The sequence below is a fragment of the Mauremys reevesii genome, linkage group 2, assembly GCF_016161935.1.
Source record: "Mauremys reevesii isolate NIE-2019 linkage group 2, ASM1616193v1, whole genome shotgun sequence".
Classification (NCBI taxonomy): Eukaryota; Metazoa; Chordata; order Testudines; family Geoemydidae; genus Mauremys; species Mauremys reevesii.
The window spans coordinates 34593672-34615448 of record NC_052624.1 but is presented as its reverse complement, the minus strand read 5'-3'; the positions used below and the strand labels follow the sequence as shown (position 1 = coordinate 34615448).

Here is a 21777-nt window from a genome sequence, read left to right as displayed (position 1 = left end):
AGTCTGATATAAATGAGAGATTATTGTACATTTCCAATAAGACACTGGAGCAGATGTCTTTGGAATTAATAGTCAACTCATTCTTTTGATCAGAATGCAGTTTTTAATCAGTATTTACAAAATTGATAGAGATGCTGAACTTCCTTTGTAAATTATAAAGGTGACAAATTACCCATTGGAAATAATTTACATAAAATATGCCTTTCCCCCCTGACAAATCATCTCTTCTCATTTTCCAAGTGCAATATACCATATGAATTCTGGAAAAGAAGAATGTGAATCAATTGCACATTTTAAATGAGACCATATAAATGAAATTGCAGTATCTAAAACCACATTAGTTCTATCATAGAGACACAAATGCAAGCAATAAAATGAAACTCTAAATTTAAAATTAAGGCATATTTGGAGACTGCTTTGAAACTACCTTTTAAACTAGTCTATACAGTATTCTTAGAAGTTATTTAACCTCAGGTCCTCCTTCTGTAAAATCGGGATAATGTCCCTGACCCACCTTTGGGAAACACTTTGAGATTTGTGGCTGAAAAGAGCTATATATGTGCTAGGTATTACTGTAAGTTCTAGGCACTGCCTGCTAGGATCTGACTCTACTCATCTAAAAGTGAGTAGCAAAACTGCCAATGCATTTAATAGGACCAGGACTGGGCTATTATAAAATGTAAATTGGACACAAATTACATACTCATCAATGTTAAGATAATTATCCCTGACATCTCTGTGACACTGCACCCTAAATTCTTCACAACAATATTATAGTATGATTGACATAATCATAGTGTATTTTGTGCAAGATAAGTCATGTGAGGTGTCACTGGAAAGGTTATGGTTTACTGAATATGATTACCCTATTTGTATGCGTGTATCATTTTTGTATCTGAAGTTGGGGAATATTGACTACATATCTGTATTACAAATGTGATTCCACCTGGGGAACGCCCATTAGGCAAAAGGCTCTTAGTCTAGATGGCTGGCTGGGAAGGGCCTATTCAGGTTAATGAGCCATTAGGAGAAAACAATAGGCCTCAGAAAAATCTTATCTCCCACTGGGGAGCCTTCCTGGGGATGCTGCAGATAGCCTCTGACCCGTAGCTGCTGTGACCCTACAGGGACATGTGACCAGGTAATCTGGTGCTGGACACCATCTTGGGATATCAGTGTTTTTCCACTGTCTGGCGTGGGAACCAAGCTTTGAAACAAAGTGTTCCCGCCATATGCAAAAGCTATATATGGCTGGGGAGTGTCATCATCATGGTTCTTCACTGACTCCCCACTCCAAAGACTCCTGGAAACACCTGAGTAACATAGGCTGAACTGGGGGAAGTGCTGGACCCAGGCTAAAGTGATTTTTAGCTTGTGAATGGAACACCTGGGGATTCCAAGCTGTAAGCTAGTGCAGCTTCCCCCTTAAGAATTTGCAGCCTGCTTGTATCATCACTTAGATCAGATATGAATAGCAAATCCTCACCCTATGTAGTATATTAAGCTTAGTTTGTGTGTGATTTATTTGCTAGGTAATCTGCTTTGATCTGTTTGCTATCCCTTATAATCACTTACAATCTATCTTTTGTAGTTAATAGACATTTTGCTTTGTCTAAAACCAGTGTGTGAAAGTCAGAGTTGGGGCAGAAAGCTGTTGAAATTTGCCCCCCCCCCCCACTGTGGAGGGGACTATACATGAGCTTGTGCTATAGAGTTCCCTGTGCAGCGCAAGACTGTATAATTTTGGGGTTATCTTCCAGGGAGGGGTGTGTGCCTCAGTAGCTGGGAAGTTCCTTAGATGGAGCCTTCCCATGCAGAGCTGATTGGTGTCTGCATGTAACTGCAGCTGGGTGTGTCCATACCTATATCTGTGCTGGTGAAAATGCAGGCTGGTCACAGCAGTACAATGTAAAGGGAGCCCAGGCTGGTGGGTCAGCGGGTCTCAGTGGTACCCCAGTTCTAGGTGGCACCCTGGGGGAACACATCACAATCCTCTCTCTGAACCATTCTTTTAGTAACATCTTAATGTGCTAAAAGTCAACTACCTGAACAAGTGACTATATACATTTTAATATAAATAAAATGATTCCTTTAAAACTTATTATATATTTTATTCATTCTCTCCTTCTCTCTCACACACACAGCATGCACAATGAAGCAGAAGCACAACAAGGGACACAGTTCCTGGAGAGCCTTGTCAACTATGTGGCTAAAGCTTATAAAACTACAAACTATTACATACAAAACTATGGTAAAAGAATGTTATGGTTTCAGCACTCAAGTGTTAGGAATTGCCAGTTTTACAATTACCTGTGCAACCTTAATTTGTCCCCCTTGTGCATATGCATTATGATAGTTTTTAATTACATAATCATGCACAATTTTCCCCCACAGGACCTAGCTAAAATACTAAAAAAAAAAAAAAATTAGCTTGAGGTAGACATCCAACATGTAAATTCAGCCTGAAGGGTTAAAATCTAGCAAAGATCTAAGCAACTGAAACAGGGTTTTATAATAAGTGGGAAGCAACAGGCATCTCTGCCTACAATTATATTTTTTCACATTTTTCTTTTTCACAGCTGTCTTTCTTTCTTCTACCTTCGTCTGTTTCCCTGCTTCATTGTGTCTCCGTTGGATGGAATCTTCTGCTTCTAGTTTCCTCGAATATGTTTGAAATGTGTCATATTTCAGAGCGTGAGGGCACACTTCAAATTGGTCTGCTAGCACTGTATACAGCACCCATTTCAAATGAAGTTACCGTACATGCTCTAATGGCCTGAATAGTGAAATTGCAATTGTTCACTTTAGCTTATTTTCCAATAGAGTAGGAATTCTGTGATTGGCAGTCAGCACTTTCCTGGTAAAGTACACAGTTCAGGTAGAAAACCACCTTTGCTCAGGGAACTTTAATGTGGTTACTACTGTTCTACTAGTATAGGAACATTACTGCTCAATGAAAACTCTGGTAATCATGGGATGTGATCAAAATACATAAGAATGACTGTACTGGGTCAGACCAAAGGTCCATCTAGCACAGTATCCTGTCTTCTGACAGTGGCTAATGCCAGGTGCCCCAGAGGAATGAGTAGAACAGGTAATCATCAAATGATCCATTCCCTGTCACCCATTCCCAGCTTCTGGCAAACAGAGGCTAGGGACACCATCCCTGCCCATCCTGGTTAATAGCCATTGATGGATCTATCCTCCATGAATTTATCTAGTTCTTTTTTTTTTAACCCCCCCTGTTCCCTTAAATAATAATTGGAGATATGCCAATCTCCTAGAACTGGAAGGGACCTTGAAAAGTCATTGAGTCCAGCCCCCTGCCTTCACTAGCAGGACCAATTTTTTTGCCCCAGATCCCTAAGTGGCTTCCTCAAGGATTGAACTCACAACCCTGGGTTTAGCAGGCCAATGCTCAAACCACTGAGCTATCCCTCCCCCCTTCAAGACAATTGAAGCTAATGGAAAGATTCCTGTTGACTTCACTGAGCTTTGTATCAGGCCCATGGAGAGCACATGTGTCTGCAGCTTTGCATGGTATAGATTTTTGAAGACCCAAAAGTGATATTTAATGAGGGCCAAATCCTGTTCTACTTACTCACATGAGTATTTCCACTAAGTTCACGGGGAGCAGGATTTTGGTTCTGAATCATAGGGAATAGGGCTGGAAAAGACTTCAGAGGACATCAAACAAGTTTTTGCCTAAAATATTTCCCTCAGTTTCCTAGAAAAAGACTCTAGAATTCCTTTCTCTTGAGTTCATTAAAGTTAGTATTCACTCTGAACATACCCATATTCATGCAAATACATGGGGGCAGATCCTTTCCTGAGATCTGCCTGATGGAGACTATTGCATTACAAATATGCCCAAATTCTAAAGTTCTAATCTGAACTTTGATTGGAAACCAAATTTCCCTAAAGTATGGGGGGTGGGGGCGGGAATAGATCCAGTACTCCACCACTCTAGTAACAAGAATATTATGAGAACCTAAGTAAGACAGAAAGGAATCATGTTCCAATTTAGGCACATTTTACATTGGCTACTGTTTTCAAATCAGAAAATAAACTGATTATCCCTGGATAAATGCTTGGCAATGTTGCCACAGCATGTTGATGTAACTGGAATGCCCCTTATCCAGTTGTCAGATCTCAGCTGTTAACTGGAGCTTGAGGGGATAGTTATTTTGCCCTGGACACTGGTACAAAGCAACATAATTGCTGAACTGAGAGGGCTTCAACAGCTGGTCAAGCCTTTGCTAAATGAGATAGTGGAATGGAGATTTAGCTTGTATGAGACTGGGACATGTGGAAATAAGGACAATCTGTTAGGAACGAGAGTGCTCTAACACCACACTCAATCTGCTTTTTCCTTTTTGCAGCAGCTAATTGGTTATTGCATAGGGAATAGACTCATGGTAAAAAAACAAAGCACAATATGAGATGTAACCAAGCAATTATTCATGTCTGCCTCTGGGACAACAGATACTTTCTTCAGCGAGAAACACAGGAGATAGCTTTCCATTAAGTAGAAAGTCTTGTTTAATTCAAAATGTATGAATAGATAATAGAAATCTACCTAGATAAGTTATGCAATATCCATTTTCAAAATGAAAAATTAAAGGAATCCACTGGTGTATGAAACACTGAAAGACTTTTGAAGCTACCTTGGAAAGATAAAGAACAAGTTGAAATATGATCTTTAAAGAGATCTACTGTATACTGCTGAAAATGACTCCTTATCTAAGTAGCTAAGAGCACACCACTGTTTACAAGTCTGTTGGGGGGTGGGAGAGGTACTTTGCATATCTGCTCTTTTTAATGTTTAGTTGCTTTAAATTGATTTTTTCACAGCTTATGTTGGGCAACCATCTGAAAGCACTTATAAATGTACTGTATTTTTCCAGAGCTTGGGTGGGTGCCTCAGATGGTCATTCTCCTTGCATCAGTTTAGACATGCTGGGAGAGAGGTTGTTTTTTGTTTTTGTGGAGTTTTTTTTGAAGGCCCATGAAAAACAAAGGGTTTTACATATGCAGTAACAAAGAGTCATTACACAGTTTAGCAGGTATTTCATTGTCTATAAATGTGCACCATATGGTGCACACACCAGCCATCAGATACATTTATTAGGTTTCCTGGAAGACCCAGCATTATAAAAACCTGGTTAAAACATAATGAAAACAATCAAACTACCCTGCAGTGAGAGATTCCGTTCTTTTTAACAGACCATGACAATAACAGAATAAGTAAATGGACATTCTTTAGAATTTCTCACTAGTTGAAATCCTAGTTTTCCTGAAGGTTTGTATGGTTTATCATACACTGAACTCCAGGAATAACACATGTAATCATCTTTCATCCTCACAATGGGATCAGCAGTCTATGATTCTTGCCAAGTCGATCAATTTACCATTGTTCAATATACTTGCCTTCCATTCGATTCTAAAGTGTAGTATATTTAGAGAGCAAAGAAAACATTCCTACTGGCATCCTGGTGGGTTCAGTAGTTCCTTTAAGCCTGCCATGACTTCAGGTGGAAACATTATGATTTTTTTAATTAAGAGATCAGCTGTTTCTATGACACATCCTTTTTATTCTGTCTTTTCCAGACAGTAAGAGGTACCCAATAGCCATCTGCTGGACCCCTGCAGTTCTTCTGCTGAGGGTGTAATGGTTCCTGAGGGAAGTGTCTGGGATGATAAACCTATTGCAAATATTTCAAAAAAGGCAGCTGAGCATTGCCATGACCCCTGTTCCCTGGTGATCATTTTGCTCATGCTGCCCTCAACATACTCTCCAATTCCTCAGCAATTCTTCATAGGAGCAGAACCTGCCTTCTCACAAGATATTGCTTGTGTGACTTTTTACCTGCTTGGTGCCAGAAGACAAGGATACTGATCTTTTTGAAGACATCAGACAATGTTCTCTTAAAGGAGTACTGTCGATTTAATAATAGAATGGCCTATCTGAAAATATTGGCCTTGCTCTAGTTATTGGCAACACCTATGATTGATGTTACTGACAGAAGTGAGCAAAAACAATATTTATCTTTATTTTTTCAGTTTTTTTTTACTTTTTGGCCCCCATCCAGCAAAGCACTAACACACACATGCATAATTTTAAGCAGATCATGGTCCAGGAGAGAGACTTCAGTTGTAGTCATAGTTGGGTTTCCCCAGAAGGCATAATGACTTAGTCTTAGATTTTGTGTTCACTCTCTCAGAGTGAGGTGGTTCTCGCTTTAAAAATATTGGGAATGTGCCAGTTCCACTTTCATGCTTGCGTGCTGTTGGACTAACCCATTCAAATACCCAAAGTCCCTTAGCAGTAACTGTAACCCCGTAATGCATAATTACTGCTATGAACTACATTGTTGTTCAGCTGTCTCTGCCAATACTGGGCTGTTGGTATCACTTGTCTAAGAGGGCCCCCTGCACTTCATATTGACCCTGCTTCGGAATACTTTGGAAGAATCTATTAGGAAGTCTTCCAAGTTTAAGCATCTTCTCTGCATTTATGGATTTAATGGCCTCACAGATTTTATCTCCTTTAGTTTCCTCTTTCAGCTCATTTATCTTAGTTACATTCAGTTAATTCAGACTAATGTTTTGTTGAAAAACCTCTGTCCCCAAGCTGAGCTTTTGAAGTGTATAGATTCTAGTAAAAAATTGGAAATGAGCTATTAATATCACCACTATTAAGATGCTCTCTTTTCACCCACCATTTCCACATTGGCCTGCTGGGGATTCCTTTTTCTGTACTGCTGCTTTAACAACTTCCAGCCTTATTCCCCTACCTCACCACAGAGACTGCTTAGTCTCTGGGCACTCTGAGACATTCTAATCTGCTTGTGACATCAACAACAGCTCAGCCTGTTTTCTGAGGCTGGGAGTGTATCCTATCAGACTCCATCCCGGCAAAGAGGCAGATTGATCTTTAGCTCTGATTTCTTAATGCGATTTTATAACTAAATCTATTTCTTTGGGGCCAATATGACTCATTACTGAAATTTGGGAATGGGCTCTGCTAAATAACACAATATAAAGAAGGGAGAAAGAGGCAGAATTAGAATCAGTTCTAGCATTATATGTATGTTTGGGTTTCAATTTCCTAAATCACAGGTAAATTATTAGATACAAATATCAGGGCTTGTGGTGAGGAAACTGAATTTAGGAGTTATGGAAAGAAGAAAATGGCCACAAAGTGATATTTGGTCATGAGCTTTCTGTACTAGTATAACCCACTAGGGTAGGGATGTTCTGATTTGTACAGGGCCTAGCACCAAGGGGTCCTCATCCATGAGTGTGACTTCTAGGTGCTACAATAATACAAATACATATAATAATTATACTAAGAAATGTAGCACTTTCCTTGACTAAATTGGTTGGCCAAACTGTCACAGTACAGGATAAAATCCAAAAAAGAGCACTGAATTGAAAACTTGAGAAGCACAATTTTTCATCTTCTTAAAATAAAGTATCAAATGTGGTAAATATAGGGCAGGGGTGGCCAACCTGAGCCTGAGAAGGAGCCAGAATTTACCAATGTACATTGCCAAAGAGCCACAGTAATATGTCAGCAGCTCCCCCACAGCACCTCCCACCCACTGGCAGCCCTGCCAGTCAGCGCCTCCCCCTACCTCCCTGCACCTTCTGATCAGCTGTTTTGTGGTGTGCAGGAGGCTCTGGGTGGGAGGGGGGAGGAGCGAGAGCACTGCAGGCTTAGGAGAGGGGATGGGAAGGGGTGGAGTGCGGGCAGGGCCTGTGGCAGAGCCAGGGGTTGAGCAGTGAACACCTCCCGGCACACTGGAAAGTTGGCACCTGTAGCTCCAGCCCCGGAGTTGGTGCCTACACAAGGAGCCGCCTATTAACTTCTGAAGAGTCGCATGTGGCTCCAGAGCCACAGGTTGGCCACCCCGATATAGGGGAAGGATAAAGGAAGCATTCCCCTTGTTAAACAATTGCCATTCCAGCCACTGGTGGAAAGAGGAGAACAGTGTCAGGAATTAGACAAATATCTCAAAGTACAAGGTCTAGATTCAAGTGCTGAAGTGCCAAAGTAAATGGGACAACAAAGAGTTCAGTGAGTCAGAGGGCATTGACCTGGCTAGCAGGGAGATTTCAGATAACACAGAAACTCGATGCAGGGGGGAGAGGTTGTACCTTTCCCACAAAGTGGAGATAGTAACACCACATCTATGGATGTAAGTTTTATTTACATAGATTGCCGTGTGCTTCACACTGCAAGCTACTTACTGTAATATATTCCTAAAGCAATGGGATGTCAGCTTGACTCTTGGTTAGCTGAGAAAAAAAATCTTATGCTCTGCTCCTAATGTCATTCATGATAAATACTATTCACACTTCAGGATAAGATTAACCATATTCTTTTCTTGAGGCTCTGAGTGAACCTTATTCTGTGGAGGGGCTGCATGCTCCCTCTAGTGGATGATACTATGTCATAGCAAATTTCAGAGTAGCAGCCGTGTTAGTCTGTATCCGCAAAAAAGAACAGGAGTACTTGTGGCACCTTAAAGACTAACAAATTTATTTTAGCATGAGCTTTCGTGAGTTACAAGTCTCTTCTTCGGATGCATAGAATGGAACACACAGACAGGAGATATTTATACATACAGAGAACATGAAAAGGTGGAAGTATGCATACCAACAGGAAGAGTCTAATCAATTGAGATGAGCTATCGAATTAATATGCAAACTAGATACAATTAACTGTGGCCTAAACAGAGACTGGGAATGGTTGGGCCATTACACTAATTGAATCTATTTCCCTATGTTAAGTTCTCCTCACACCTTCTATGGGCCATCTTAATTATCACTTCAAAATTTTTTTTCCTCCTGCTGATGATAGCTCATCTCAATTGATTAGACTCTTCCTGTTGGTATGCATACTTCCACCTTTTCATGTTCTCTGTATGTATAAATATCTCCTGTCTGTGTGTTCCATTCTATGCATCCGAAGAAGTGAGTTGTAACTCACGAAAGCTCATGCTAAAATAAATTTGTTAGTCTTTAAGGTGCCACAAGTACTCCTGTTCTTTTTTGTCATAGCAGAGATAATACAAAGGGTTAAAAAAAGGAGTTGTTTGCACAATACAGATTTCAATCCTCTTTCAGAACAGTCGAAGTTATGCACATGTTAGCAGTTTGAAGGTGACAGTTTTGCAGTCCTGTGTGCTTGTTTCCTCAGATTAGGGGCATTAGCTGACACATCATGAGGGAGTTCTAATACCTTTATCACGGCATCTCATCAGAGCTATTTTCCTTATGATACTGCCAGTTCCACAACCTACTTAACACTTACAGCAGACATTGCCAAAATTAGCAAAATACATCTCCTAGTTAAAAGAACAGGAGTACTTGTGGCACCTTAGAGACTAACAAATTTATTTGAGCATAAGCTTTCATCAGATGCATAGAATGGAACATATAGTAAGAAGATATATATACATACAGAGAACATGAAAAAGTGGAAGTAGTAATACCAACTGTAAGAGGCTAATTAAGGTGAGCTATTATCAGCAGATGAAAAAAACTTTTGTAGTGATAATCAAGATGGCCCATTTTAGACAGTTGACGACAAAGTGTGGGGATACTTAAGATGGGGAAATAGATTCAATATGTGTAATGACCCAGCCACTCCCAATCAAAGATAGCTGGGAGACACATCTTCAAGACACCACTGACTTCCTGAGGAAACTACAATCCATTGGTGATCTTCCAGAAAACACCATCCTGGCCACTATCGATGTAGAAGCTCTCTACACCAACATTCCACACAAAGATGCACTATAAGCTATCAGGAATAGTATCCCTGATAATGTCACGGCAAACCTGTTGGCTGAACTTTGTGACTTTGTCCTCACCCACAACTATTTCACATTTGGGGACAATATATACCTTCAAGTCAGTGGCACTGCTATGGGGACCCTCATGGCCCCACAGTATGTCAACATCTTTATGGCTGACTTAGGGGACGAGAACTAAGGAAGCGTTGTTCTAACGCCCCTACTCTACTTGTGCTACATTGATGACATCTTCATCATCTGGACCCAAGGAAAAGAAGCCCTTGAGGAATTCCACCATGATTTCAACAATTTCCATCCCACCATCAACCTCAGCCTAGACCAATCCACACAAGCGGTCCATTTTGTGGACACTACTATGCTAATAAGCGATGGTCACATAAACACCACCCTAGACCAGAAACCTACTGACTGCTATACTTACCTACATGCCTCCAGCTTCCATCCAGGACATACCACACGGTCCATTGTCTACAGCCAAGCTCTAAGGCCTGGTCTACACTAGGACTTTAATTCGAATTTAGCAGCGTTAATTCGAATTAACCGTGCACCCGTCCACACCAGGAAGCCATTTAATTCGACCTAGAGGGCTCTTTAGTTCGAATTCGGTACTCCACCCCAACGAGGGGAGTAGCGCTAAATTCGACATGGCTATGTCGAATTAGGCTAGGTGTGGATGCAAATCGAACTTAGTAGCTCCGGGAGCTATCCCACAGTGCACCACTGTGTTGACGCTCTGGACAGCAGTCCGAGCTCAGATGTTCTGATCAGCCATACAGGAAAAGCCCCGGGAAAATTTGAATTCCTTTTCCTGTCTGGCCAGTTCGATTCTCATTTCCTGTGTGGATGTCGTGGCGAGCTCAGCAGCACTGGCAACGATGCAGAGCTCTCCAGCAGAGGAGTCCAGGGAATCTCAGAGTAGAAAGAGGGCCCCAGCATGGACTGACTGGGAAGTCTTGGATCTGATCGCTGTGTGGGGCTATAAGTCTGTGCTTTCGGAGCTGCGCTCCAAAAAATGGAATGCAAAGACCTACGAGAAGGTCTCCAAAGCCATGGCACTCAGAGGATACAGCCGGGATGCAACGCAGTGCCGCGTGAAAATCAAGGACCTGAGACAAGGCTACCAAAAAATCAAAGCGGCAAACGGACGCTCCGGAGCCCAGCCCCAGACATGCCGCTTCTACGAGGCACTGCATGCCATTCTCGGTGGGTCTGCCACCACTGCCCCACCAGTGACCATGGACTCTGAGGATGGGATAGTGTCGACGGGCAGTTTCTCGGCGATGTTCGCCTATGGGGAAGATGAGGAAGGGTTTGTGGAGGACGAGGCAGGCGACAGCGCTTACAATACTGCTTTCCCCGACAGCCAGGATCTCTTCATCACCCTCACAGAGATCCCCTACCAACCCTCCCCAGCCGTTAACCCGGACTCCGAATCAGGGGAAGGATCAGTCGGTAAATTCTATAAACATGTAAACATTTATTTTTTAAAAAACAGGAATAAAAACTATATGAAAAGAAGGTCAATACATATAGGGATCGAACAGAAATCCTCTTGGGACAGTTCCACGAAGCTCTCGTAGAGGTACTCGAAAAGCCTCCGCAGAAGGTTCCTGGGGAGAGGTGCCTTATTGGGTGCTCCGTGGAAGCACACTCTTCCGCGCCAGGCCATCCTGAGGTACAGTGGGAGCATCGCCTCGACCAGCATGGCAGCATAGGGCCCTGGTCTGTGCAGGGATTCACGCAGCATGCGCTCTCTGTCTCTCCTAGTGACCCGCCTCAGGGTGATCTCACTTGGCGACTGCTGCATCTAATTGGGGGAATTACTGTAATGTTACTATTGTGAATGCTTGACTTTTCCTTTGCATAACAATGACCGTTGTTTAACAGCCACGTGTTGGAGGCTGCAGAGGAAAAGCATACAGGGATCTTTCCCGGGGACAGCCGCGAGGGGCTGGAACAGGGTCAGACTTTATGCTTTCCAGATTGCCTGCAGCACGAGGGCACTGCTATCCATTAACTGTTAAGCAGCCTAAAGTTTACGGCTTACCAGGCCTGGCTGCTACACAGATTCTGCTGTCCTGCCCCGCTTGTCCGATCTCCAGTGCAAGACCCCAGGCAATGAAAGCAAATGCCGAAAATTCGAACTTGTCCTGAGAGCACATGAGATAGGTGCCCTGTATGGTCTTGTTCACAGAAACTGAGTAGACTGTGTTCAGTGTTCGCAAACATGTATCTTTGCAAGGAAATCACTTCCTTTTTCCCATCACACAGCTGCTGCTCTTTCCCGAACTGCCCCGGCATCCCCCTCACAGAGGCTGGCACACATTAGGCGGCGAAAGAAAAAGACTCGGGACGAGATGTTCACTGAACTGATGGCCTGCTCCAGAGCCGAGGCGGCCCAGCAGAGCCAGTGGAGGGAGACCCTCTCTCAGCAGCAGCGCTCACACAGCGAACGGGAGGACAGGTGGCGGCAGGAAGACCAGCAGGTGACTCAAACGCTGCTTGGACTAATGAGGGAGCAAACGGACACGCTCCGGCGCCTTGTGGATGTTCTGCAGGACCGCAGGCAGGAGCAGAGAGCCCCCCTGAACTGTATCTGCAACCGCCCTCCCCCGCCACAAAGTCCTGTCCCCCCCTCACCCAAAATCACAAGAAGGAGGGGCGCTAGGGGCCATGAAAACTGTCACTCCACCGCAGCAGAGCGCTCATGTACCAAACAGCTCTCATTCCCTAAAGTATGAGAATTGCTTCCCTTCCTGGCTCACCCGATCCAAAATCCCAGTTTCATCCCCCAACTGTGTAGTTGAGTATTAAAAATAGTTTGCTGTTCATTGCTGTTTCCGTCATGTTTCTTTGCAGAAGACTTTGTGTGAAGGGGAGATAGGGGTTTCTTAATTGCATAGGACAGCCACCATTACCAGGGTACAGACATGGGGGCAGGATCAACAGCAGGTCACACACAGAGTGCAGTCACTAGGCACCCGGGTCACTGTGGGAGGTGTCTGCTGCCCCAGGTCAGTCTGGGAGGTGTATGCTGCCCCAGAGTCCGAGCGCCTGGCATCCACAAATGGCAAGGCAGGCTGCCCGTACTATGCCCTTCCACCCTAGCCATGAACCTCTCCGACGCCCTGAGCCCCAGCCAGAGCCATCATCCCCCTACACTTACTCACCCTTCCCACACACCCCTCACCCCTTCCTGCAAACCCACCCCTTCCTGCACACCCTCCTGTAACCGTCCTCCCCCCAGAGACCGCTGTAGGAGCAGGAGCCTGTCAGTCCTCGAGTGTAGAAGCGGTCTGTACATCACTGCACACCGTACCCACCACAGTCTGCGTCCCTGTTTGAACCCTTTAACGCGAATTCGTTAGTAAAGAAAACTTTGTGAATTAAAAATGTTCCAATAAATTTATTTTTAAACGTCTGTTGGAAGGGGGGAAACCTGGTGAACGGGGTATGTAACCGCTGAAAAAAGTCAATAGTAACTGAAACAGGGGCAGTTTCAGTTTCTCTGTAAAGAGACTGGACAGTCATAGGTTACCCTGCTCTCTGAGGAACCTAGCTTTCAAAGCCTCCCGGATGCACAGCGCTTCCCGCTGGGCTCTTCTAATGGCACGGGTGTCTGGCTGAGCGTAATCAGCAGCCAGGCGATTTGCCTCAACCTCCCATCCCGCCATAAAGATTTGCCTCAACCTCCCATCCCGCCATAAAGGTCTCCCCCTTGCTCTCACAGAGATTGTGGAGCACACAGCAAGCTGCAATAACAATGGGGATATTGGTTTCGCTGAGATCCGAGCGAGTCAGTAAGCTCCTCCATCTCCCCTTGAGACGTCCGAAAGCACACTCCACCACCATTCTGCACTTGCTCAGCCGGTAGTTGAAGAGCTCCTTGTCACTATCCAGGGCACCTGTATAGGGCTTCATGAGCCAGGGCATTAGCGGGTAGGCTGGGTCCCCGAGGATCACTGTAGGCATCTCCACATCCCCAACAGTTATTTTGTGGTCCGGGAAGAAACTACCTTCCTGCAGGTGTCTAAACAGACAAGAGTTCCTGAAAACACGCGCGTCATGAACCTTGCCCGGCCACCCGACGTAGATGTTGGTAAAACGTCCCCTATGGTCCACCAGTGCTTGCAGCACCATTGAAAAGTAGCCCTTTCGGTTAATATACTGGCTGGCCTGGTGGGCCGGTCCCAGGATAGGGATGTGAGTGCCATCTATAGCCCCACCGCAGTTTGGGAATCCCATCGCGGCGAAGCCATCTATGACGACCTGGACGTTTCCCAGGGTCACTACCTTTGAGAGCAGTAGGTCAACGATTGCGTGGGCTACTTGCATCACAGCAACCCCCACGGTAGATTTGCCCACGCCAAAGTGGTTCGCTACTGACCGGTAGCTGTCTGGCGTGGCAAGTTTCCAGAGGGCTATGGCCACTCGCTTCTGCACAGTCAGGGCTGCTCGCATCCAGGTGTCCTGGCGCTTCAGGGCAGGGGCCAGCAAGTGTCACAGTTCAAGGAAAGTGCCCTTACGCATCCTGAAGTTTCGCAGCCACTCTGTGTCATCCCAGACCTGCAGCACTATGCGGTCCCACCAGTCTGTGCTTGTTTCCCGGGCCCAGACTCGCCGTCCCATAGCATGAACGTGACCCATTGCCACCATGATCTCCGCGGCGCGGGATCCCGTGCTTTGTGAGAGGTCTGTGCCACTCTGACACTTCATGTCCTCACCGTGCTGCCAGAGCCTCCTCGCCTGATTTCTCAGCAGCTGACTGTGGAAGAGGTGGACGATAAGGTGTGAGGAGTTGACAACGGCCATAAGTGCAGCGATGATCGCAGCGGGCTCCATGCTCGCAGTGCTGTGGCGTCCGCGCTGTCACTGACCAGAAAAGTGCGGTAACAGATTTCCCACCGGCGCTTTCAGGGAGAGAGGGCAGGAGTGACGGTTGAATGACGACAGTTACCCAAAACCACCCTCGACACATTTTTCCCCCAGCAGGCATTGGGGGCTCTACCCAGCATTCCAATGGGAAGCGGGGACTGCGGGAACTGTGGGATAGCTGCCCAGAATGCACCGCTTCCAATGTCGACGCTTGCCCCATTAGTGTGGACTCACAAAGTCGAATTAGTGTCCTTAGTGTGGATACACAAATTCGAATTCATAAGGTCGAATCCACAAATTTGACCTAAGTTAAATCGAACTACTCTTGTAGTGTAGACATACCCTAAGATACAACCGCATTTGCTCCAATCCCTCAGACAGAGATAAACACCTACAAGATCTCTATCAAGCATTCTTAAAACTACAATACTCACCTGCTGAAGTGAAAAAACAGATTGACAGAGCCAGAAGAGTACCCAGACGTCACCTACTACAAGACAGGCCCAACAAAGAAAATAACAGAACGCCACTAGCCGTCACCTTCAGCCCCCAACTAAAATCTCTCCAGCGCATCATCAAAGATCTACAACCTATCCTGAAAGATGATCCCTCACTCTCACAGATCTTGGGAGACAGACCACTCCTCGCTTACAGACAGCCCCCCAACCTGAAGCAAATACTCACAGGTAACCACACAACAAAAACACTAACCTGGGAACCTATCCTTGTAACAAAGCCTGTTGCCAATTCTGTCCACATATTTATTCAAATGATAAAATCATAGGACCTAATCACATCAGCCACACCATCAGGGGCTTGTTCACCTGCACATCTACCAACGTGATATATGCCATCATGTGCCAGCAATGCCCCTCTGCCATGTACATTGGCCAAACCGGACAGTCTCTACGCAAAAGCTGACTACAGTCTGGCTGGGTTGCTGCCTGAGTCTGGTTCAGTGTGTTGCGGCTGGATCCCTGCTGACCCAGCGGCAAACCACTCTGTCACTGTTAGGACCCTGGGCTGGGGTGCAGCGGAGTTGGATAGACCTGTTCCATGACTCCCTGGGGTGGCAGCCACCCCACCTTCAGCCAGGAGGCCTGTGGAGTGTACTGTCTGCTGAGCTGGGACCATAGACTGTGTTGGGTGCTTGTCCCTGCCTGAGGGCTGGAGCCCTAGACTGCTGGTACCCTGCCCTGCTTGAGGGTTGGGGTCCCTGGATTATTCACAGCTCTGCCCTACCTGAGGGTTGGGGACCTAGAATGTGCTTAGTACACCCTGTCTCAGGGCCTGGGGTCCCAGACTATACCTGGCTCTACCCTGCCTGAGGGTTGGGCTTTAGACTATTGATGCCCTGCCCTGTCTGAGGCTTGGGCCCCTGGACGTCTCACTGCTCGACCCGACCGGAGGGTTTGAGCCTCGAGACTGTTAACTTCCCCCTTGTCTAAAACTGTTGTTCCAGGGGTGTGACAGCCAAGAGGTGTGGCCTCCCCTTGGAGATTGACAGCAAGGGAGGGCTGCAGATGCCTACACGTTTACAGAGGCATTACCAATTCAGATTTCTAGCTAAAAATGTCTCTTCTAGAGGCAAGTGAACAAGTATTGTGCCCAGTACCCCACTCCCTAAATTATAATGTAGTTCAAATAACCCCTTAGCACTAGTTGTACAGATGTTCAAAAACATTCTATTGCATGTTTTCAAGTAACAGGAATGCAAAAAATACGCTTTTTTTGCATTTTTATAACATAAAACCTGTATGGGGTGGTAAGTTACCCTTAATTTAATATATTATATAAGAGGCCTTCATGAAAACATAGCTTTTCTCTAGTCCCTTGGTTGTCTTGGCTTAGAGTCATGGAATTGCACACTGGAAGATAGGTTTCTTCAGGCACTATCAGAAGGGTGTAGCCAAAATAAGAAATTTGAAGAAAATGATCATTCTGTCCTCCATCTCAGTTCTTCATTCTGAAGGTTTGAAAGTGTTTGGGTCATCATGGGCTTGGTGAGTTTTTGGTTCAGGTGGTTGAATGAAACAGGTGTTGAATGAATTGCATGTGAGGTAACTCTAATTCAGCTCAGAAAGTCTTGTCTTCATACTTCCTAAGCAGTCATCACAGGTGCAGCGTAAACCTATGAAATGGCACATAAAGGAACAAAATCAATACTTTAAAAAATGACCAGTGATTTTGGATGTTTCTGTTTTTCAGTGCCCCACTTGAGATGCCTCAAAGGGGCCTGATTTTAAGCAAGTATTGAGCATCCACCCTCTGAGAAGCTAAATAAAAGCTGCCAGCATTTCAGAGATTCTGAGCACCCATTACTCTAGTATTAGGGTATGTCTACACTGGCAGAATTACAGCACCAGCAGTTACAGTGCCGCTCAGAGAGCGCTGAAGGGAAACCGCTGTTGCTTGTTCACACTGTCAGCTGCCTGCACAATAGCGTGTTCACATTTGCAGCACTTGCAGCAGTATTCGGAGCGGTGCACTCTGGGCAGGTATCTGACAGAGCATCTTTTCCTTTTCTGCTGCCAAGAGTTGCAGTTAGCAAACAGGAAGTTTCGCAAGGGAGTTCTCCAGGTGAAGGAGGAGCAAATACAGCATCCTTGGGGTAAGTGACTGTCTGTAGTGTGTGTTTGTGTTTGAGGGTTATTTGCTGTGTGCTGAGCTTGTGTTTGTCAGTCTGTTTGGTTGGTTGTTTGAAGGACCGTGTGCTGTGGCTGGCAGTTGGAGGCTGTGAGCTTCAAAGGAAGGTTTGAAAGCTAGAAGCCTCTGGTAATTGGCTGAGCATTAATCAGTGGGCGGAGCATTCACACAGGCCAGGGCTTTATAAAGCCACGCACAAGAAACCAGGGAGCTTTGTGACCAGGGGCTGCTAACAGGGAGTTTCGCAAGGGAGTTTGGGAAGGGAGTGGGGGTCCCTTAAAACCTATAAACCAAACTACATTCAAAACTTCTTGCTTTAAACAACCCTTTCATTAACTAGGAGACAATGCTGGTAGAAGCCCAGCAGCAGAGTGGGGGCTATCCAGTTTATTGCACTGAGTGTTGCATGTATGATTACCTGCCCTGTGGGCGGGTGGCGTATGTGTGCAGTTGGTGCAAGAAGCTCCTGGCCCTCAGAGACCACATACAGACTTTGGAGGCCAGGGTGGCAGAACTGGAGGAACTAAGAGAGGCAGAGAGGTATGTTGATGAGGCTTTCCAGGACACTGTAGAATTGTCCCACCTCCGGTCACACAGCCCCTGCACTGTTGAGGAGGATGAAAGGCCCAGGGAAGCAGAGCAGTCAATGGGAGCAGAGGGAAACCTTCCCATAGTTGGGACCCTCCTTCCAGATGGTGCTGGAGTTGCCTCTTGCACTGAGCTTGCCTCTCCGGGGGAGGGAACTCCAGTTTCTAGGAAAAGGCAGGTGTTAGTAATGGGAGATTCGATCATTAGAAACGTAGATAGCTGGGTTTGTGATGACCAGGAGAACCGTATGGTGACTTGCCTGCCTGGTGCGAAGGTGGCGGAGCTCTCGAGGCATCTAGACAGACTTATGTGTAGTGCTGGGGAGGAGCCGGTGGTCGTGGTACATGTAGGTACCAATGACATAGGGAAGGGTAGGAGAGTTGTCCTGGAAGCCAAATTTAGGCTGCTAGGGAAGAGACTGAAATCCAGGACCTCTATGGTGGCATTCTCAGAAATGCTCCCAGTTCCATGCGCAGGGCCAGGTAGGCAGGCAGAGCTTCAGAGTCTCAATGTGTGGATGAGATGATGGTGTAGAGAGGAGGGGTTTACATTCATTAGGAACTGGGGAAATTTTTGGGATGGGGGGAGCCTATACAGGAGAGATGGGCTCCACCTAAACCAAAGTGGAACCGGACTGCTGGCACTAAATATTAAAAAGGTTGTAGAGCAGTTTTTAAACTGGGAAATGGGGGAAAGCCGACTGCTGCAGAGGAGCATGTTGATCGGACACAGACTTCTCTTAGGGGAGAGTCTAATGATAGAGAATCTCCAGGTTATAGTCAGGAGCAGAGGATGGAAGAGAATAATGTAAGGGCCAGATCAGATGATAAACAGTCATATAAAAAAGAATCTGACACACCAGAAAAGGGCAGACAAATAAACAGGGACAAGTTTTTAAAGTGCTTGTACACTAATGCCAGAAGTCTAAATAATAAGATGGGTGAACTAGAATGCCTTGTGATAAAGGAGGATATTGATATAATAGGCATCACAGAAACCTGGTGGACTGAGAGCAATCAATGGGACACAATCATTCCGGGGTACAAAATATATCAGAAGGACAGAACAGGTCATGCGGGGTGTGGGGGGGGAAGGAGTGGCACTATATGTGAAAGAAAATGTAGATTCAAATGAAGTAAAAATCTTAAGCGAATCCACATTTTCCATAGAATCTCTATGGACAGAAATTTCATGCTCTAATAAAAATATAACATTAGGGATCTATTATCGACCACCTGACCAGGACAGTAATAGTGATGATGAAATGCTAAAGGAAATTAGAGAGGCTATCAAAATTAAGAACCCAATAATAGTGGGGGATTTCAATTATCCCCATATTGACTGGGAACATTTAACTTCAGGACGAAATGCAGAGATAAAATTTCTTGATACTTTAAATGACTGCTTCATGGAGCAGCTGGTACAGGAACCCACAAGGGGAGAGGCAACTCTAGATTTAAGCCTGAGTGGAGTGCAGGACCTGGTCCAAGAGGTAACTATAGCAGGACCGCTTGGAAATAGTGACCATAATACAATAGCATTCAACATCCCTGTGGTGGGAAGAACATCTCAAGTTAAAAGGTACAGTGACTAAAGTGAAATCCCTGCAAGCTGCATGGGTGCTTTTTAAAGACACCATAATAGAAGCCCAACTTCAAAGTATACCCCAAATTAAGAAACATAGTAAAAGAACTAAAAAAGAGCCACCGTGGCTTAACAACCATGTAAAAGAAGCAGTGAGAGATAAAAAGACCCCCTTTAAAAAGTGGAAGTCAAATCCTAGTGAGGCAAATAGAAAGGAGCATAAACACTGCCAACTTAAGTGCAAGAGTGTAATAAGAAAAGCCAAAGAGGAGTTTGAAGAACGGCTAGCCAAAAACTCCAAAGGTAATAACAAAATGTTTTTTAAGTACATCAGAAGCAGGAAGCCTGCTAAACAACCAGTGGGGCCCCTTGATGATTGAGATACTAAAGGAGTGCTTAATGACAATAAAGTCATTGCGGAGAAACTAAATGGATTCTTTGCTTCAGTCTTCACGGCTGAGGATGTTAGGGAGATTCCCAAACCTGAGCTGGCTTTTGTAGGTGACAAATCTGAGGAACTGTCACAGATTGAAGTGTCACTAGAGGAGGTTTTGGAATTAATTGATAAACTCAACATTAACAAGTCACCGGGACCAGATGGCATTCACCTAAGAGTTCTGAAAGAACTCAACTGTGAAGTTTCAGAACTATTAGCTAAGGTTTGTAACCTGGCCTTTAAATCGGCTTCGGTACCCAATGACTGGAAGTTAGCTAATGTAAAACCAATATTTAAAACGGGCTCTAGAGGTGATCCTGGCAATTACAGACTAGTAAGTCTAACGTCAGTACTGGGCAAATTAGTCGAAACAATAGTTAAGAATAAAATTGTCAGACACATAGAAAAACATAAACTGTTGAGCAATATTCAACATGGTTTCTGTAAAGGGAAATCGTGTCTTACTAATCTATTAGAGTTCTTTGAAGGGGTCAACAAACATGTGGACAAGGGGGATCCAGTGAACATAGTGTACTTAGATTTCCAGAAAGTCTTTGACAAGGTCCTTCACCAAAGGCTGTTATGTAAATTAAGCTGTCATGGGATAAAAGGGAAGGTCCTTTCATGGATTGAGAACTGGTTAAAAGACAGGGAGCAAAGGGTAGGAATTAATGGTAAATTCTCAGAATGGAGAGGGGTTCCACTAGTGGTGTTCCCCAAGGGTCAGTCCTAGGACCAATCTTATTCAATTTATTCATAAATGATTTGGAGAAAGGGGTTAACAGTGAGGTGGCAAAGTTTGCAGATGATACTAAACTGCTCAAGATAGTTAAGACCAAAGCAGACTTCAAGACTTGAAGAACTTAAAAAAGATCTCACAAAACTAAGTGATTGGGCAACAAAATGGCAAATGAAATTTAATGTGGATAAATGTAAAGTAATGCACATTGGAAAAAATAACCCCAACAATACATACAATATAATGGGGGCTAGTTTAGCTACAACGAGTCAGGGAAAAGATCTTGGAGTTATCGTAGATAGTTCTCTGAAGATGTCCACGCAGTGTGCAGAGGCGGTCAAAAAGCAAACAGGATGTTAGGAATCATTAAAAAGGGGATAGAGAATAAGACTGAGAATATATTATTGCCCTTATATAAATCCATGGTACGCCCACATCTCGAATACTGTGTGCAGATGTGGTCTCCTCACCTCAAAAAAGATATACTGGCACTAGAAAAGGTTCAGAAAAGGGCAACTAAAATGCTTAGGGGTTTGGAGAGGGTCCCATATGAGGAAAGATTAAAGACGCTAGGACTCTTCAGCTTGGAAAAGAGGAGGCTAAGGGGCGATATGATAGAGGTATATAAAATTATGAGTGATGTTGAGAAAGTGGATAAAGAAAAGTTATTTACTTATTCCCATAATATAAGAACTAGGGGTCACCAAATGAAATTGATAGGAAGCAGGTTTAAAACAAATAAAAGGAAGTTCTTCTTCACGCAGCACATAGTCAACTTGTGGAACTCCTTACCTGAGGAGGTTGTGAAGGCTAGGACTATAACAGCGTTTAAAAGAGAACTGGATAAATTCATGGTGGTGAAGTCCATAAATGGCTATTAGCCAGGATGGGTAAGGAATGGTGTCCCTGGCCTCTGTTTGTCAGAGGACGGAGATGGATGGCAGGAGAGAGATCACTTGATCATTGCCTGTAAGGTTCACTCCCTCTGGGGCACCTGGCATTGGCCACTGTCGGTGGACAGATGCTGGGCCGGATGAACCTTTGGTCTGACCCGGTATGGCCATTCTTATGTTCTTATGTTC

The 21777-nt window shown here is 44.7% G+C and overlaps 2 long non-coding RNA genes across 3 annotated transcripts in view; one reads left to right on the top strand and one right to left on the bottom strand.

Annotated features, from left to right (window-relative positions):
• LOC120396354 overlaps nucleotides 1-6768 on the bottom strand; it is a 30497-nt gene extending 23729 nt beyond the window's left edge. For both annotated transcript variants that reach the window (XR_005593073.1, XR_005593074.1), the window contains exons 1-2: nucleotides 6723-6768; nucleotides 1863-1971 (exon numbers count right to left, since the gene is read on the bottom strand). This is a non-coding gene — a long non-coding RNA (uncharacterized LOC120396354). The remainder of the gene's footprint in view (nucleotides 1-1862; nucleotides 1972-6722) is intronic.
• The window catches only part of LOC120396355, a 72010-nt gene that overhangs the window by 1227 nt on the left and 49006 nt on the right, over nucleotides 1-21777 (top strand). The gene's annotated exons all lie outside the window — the stretch shown is intronic.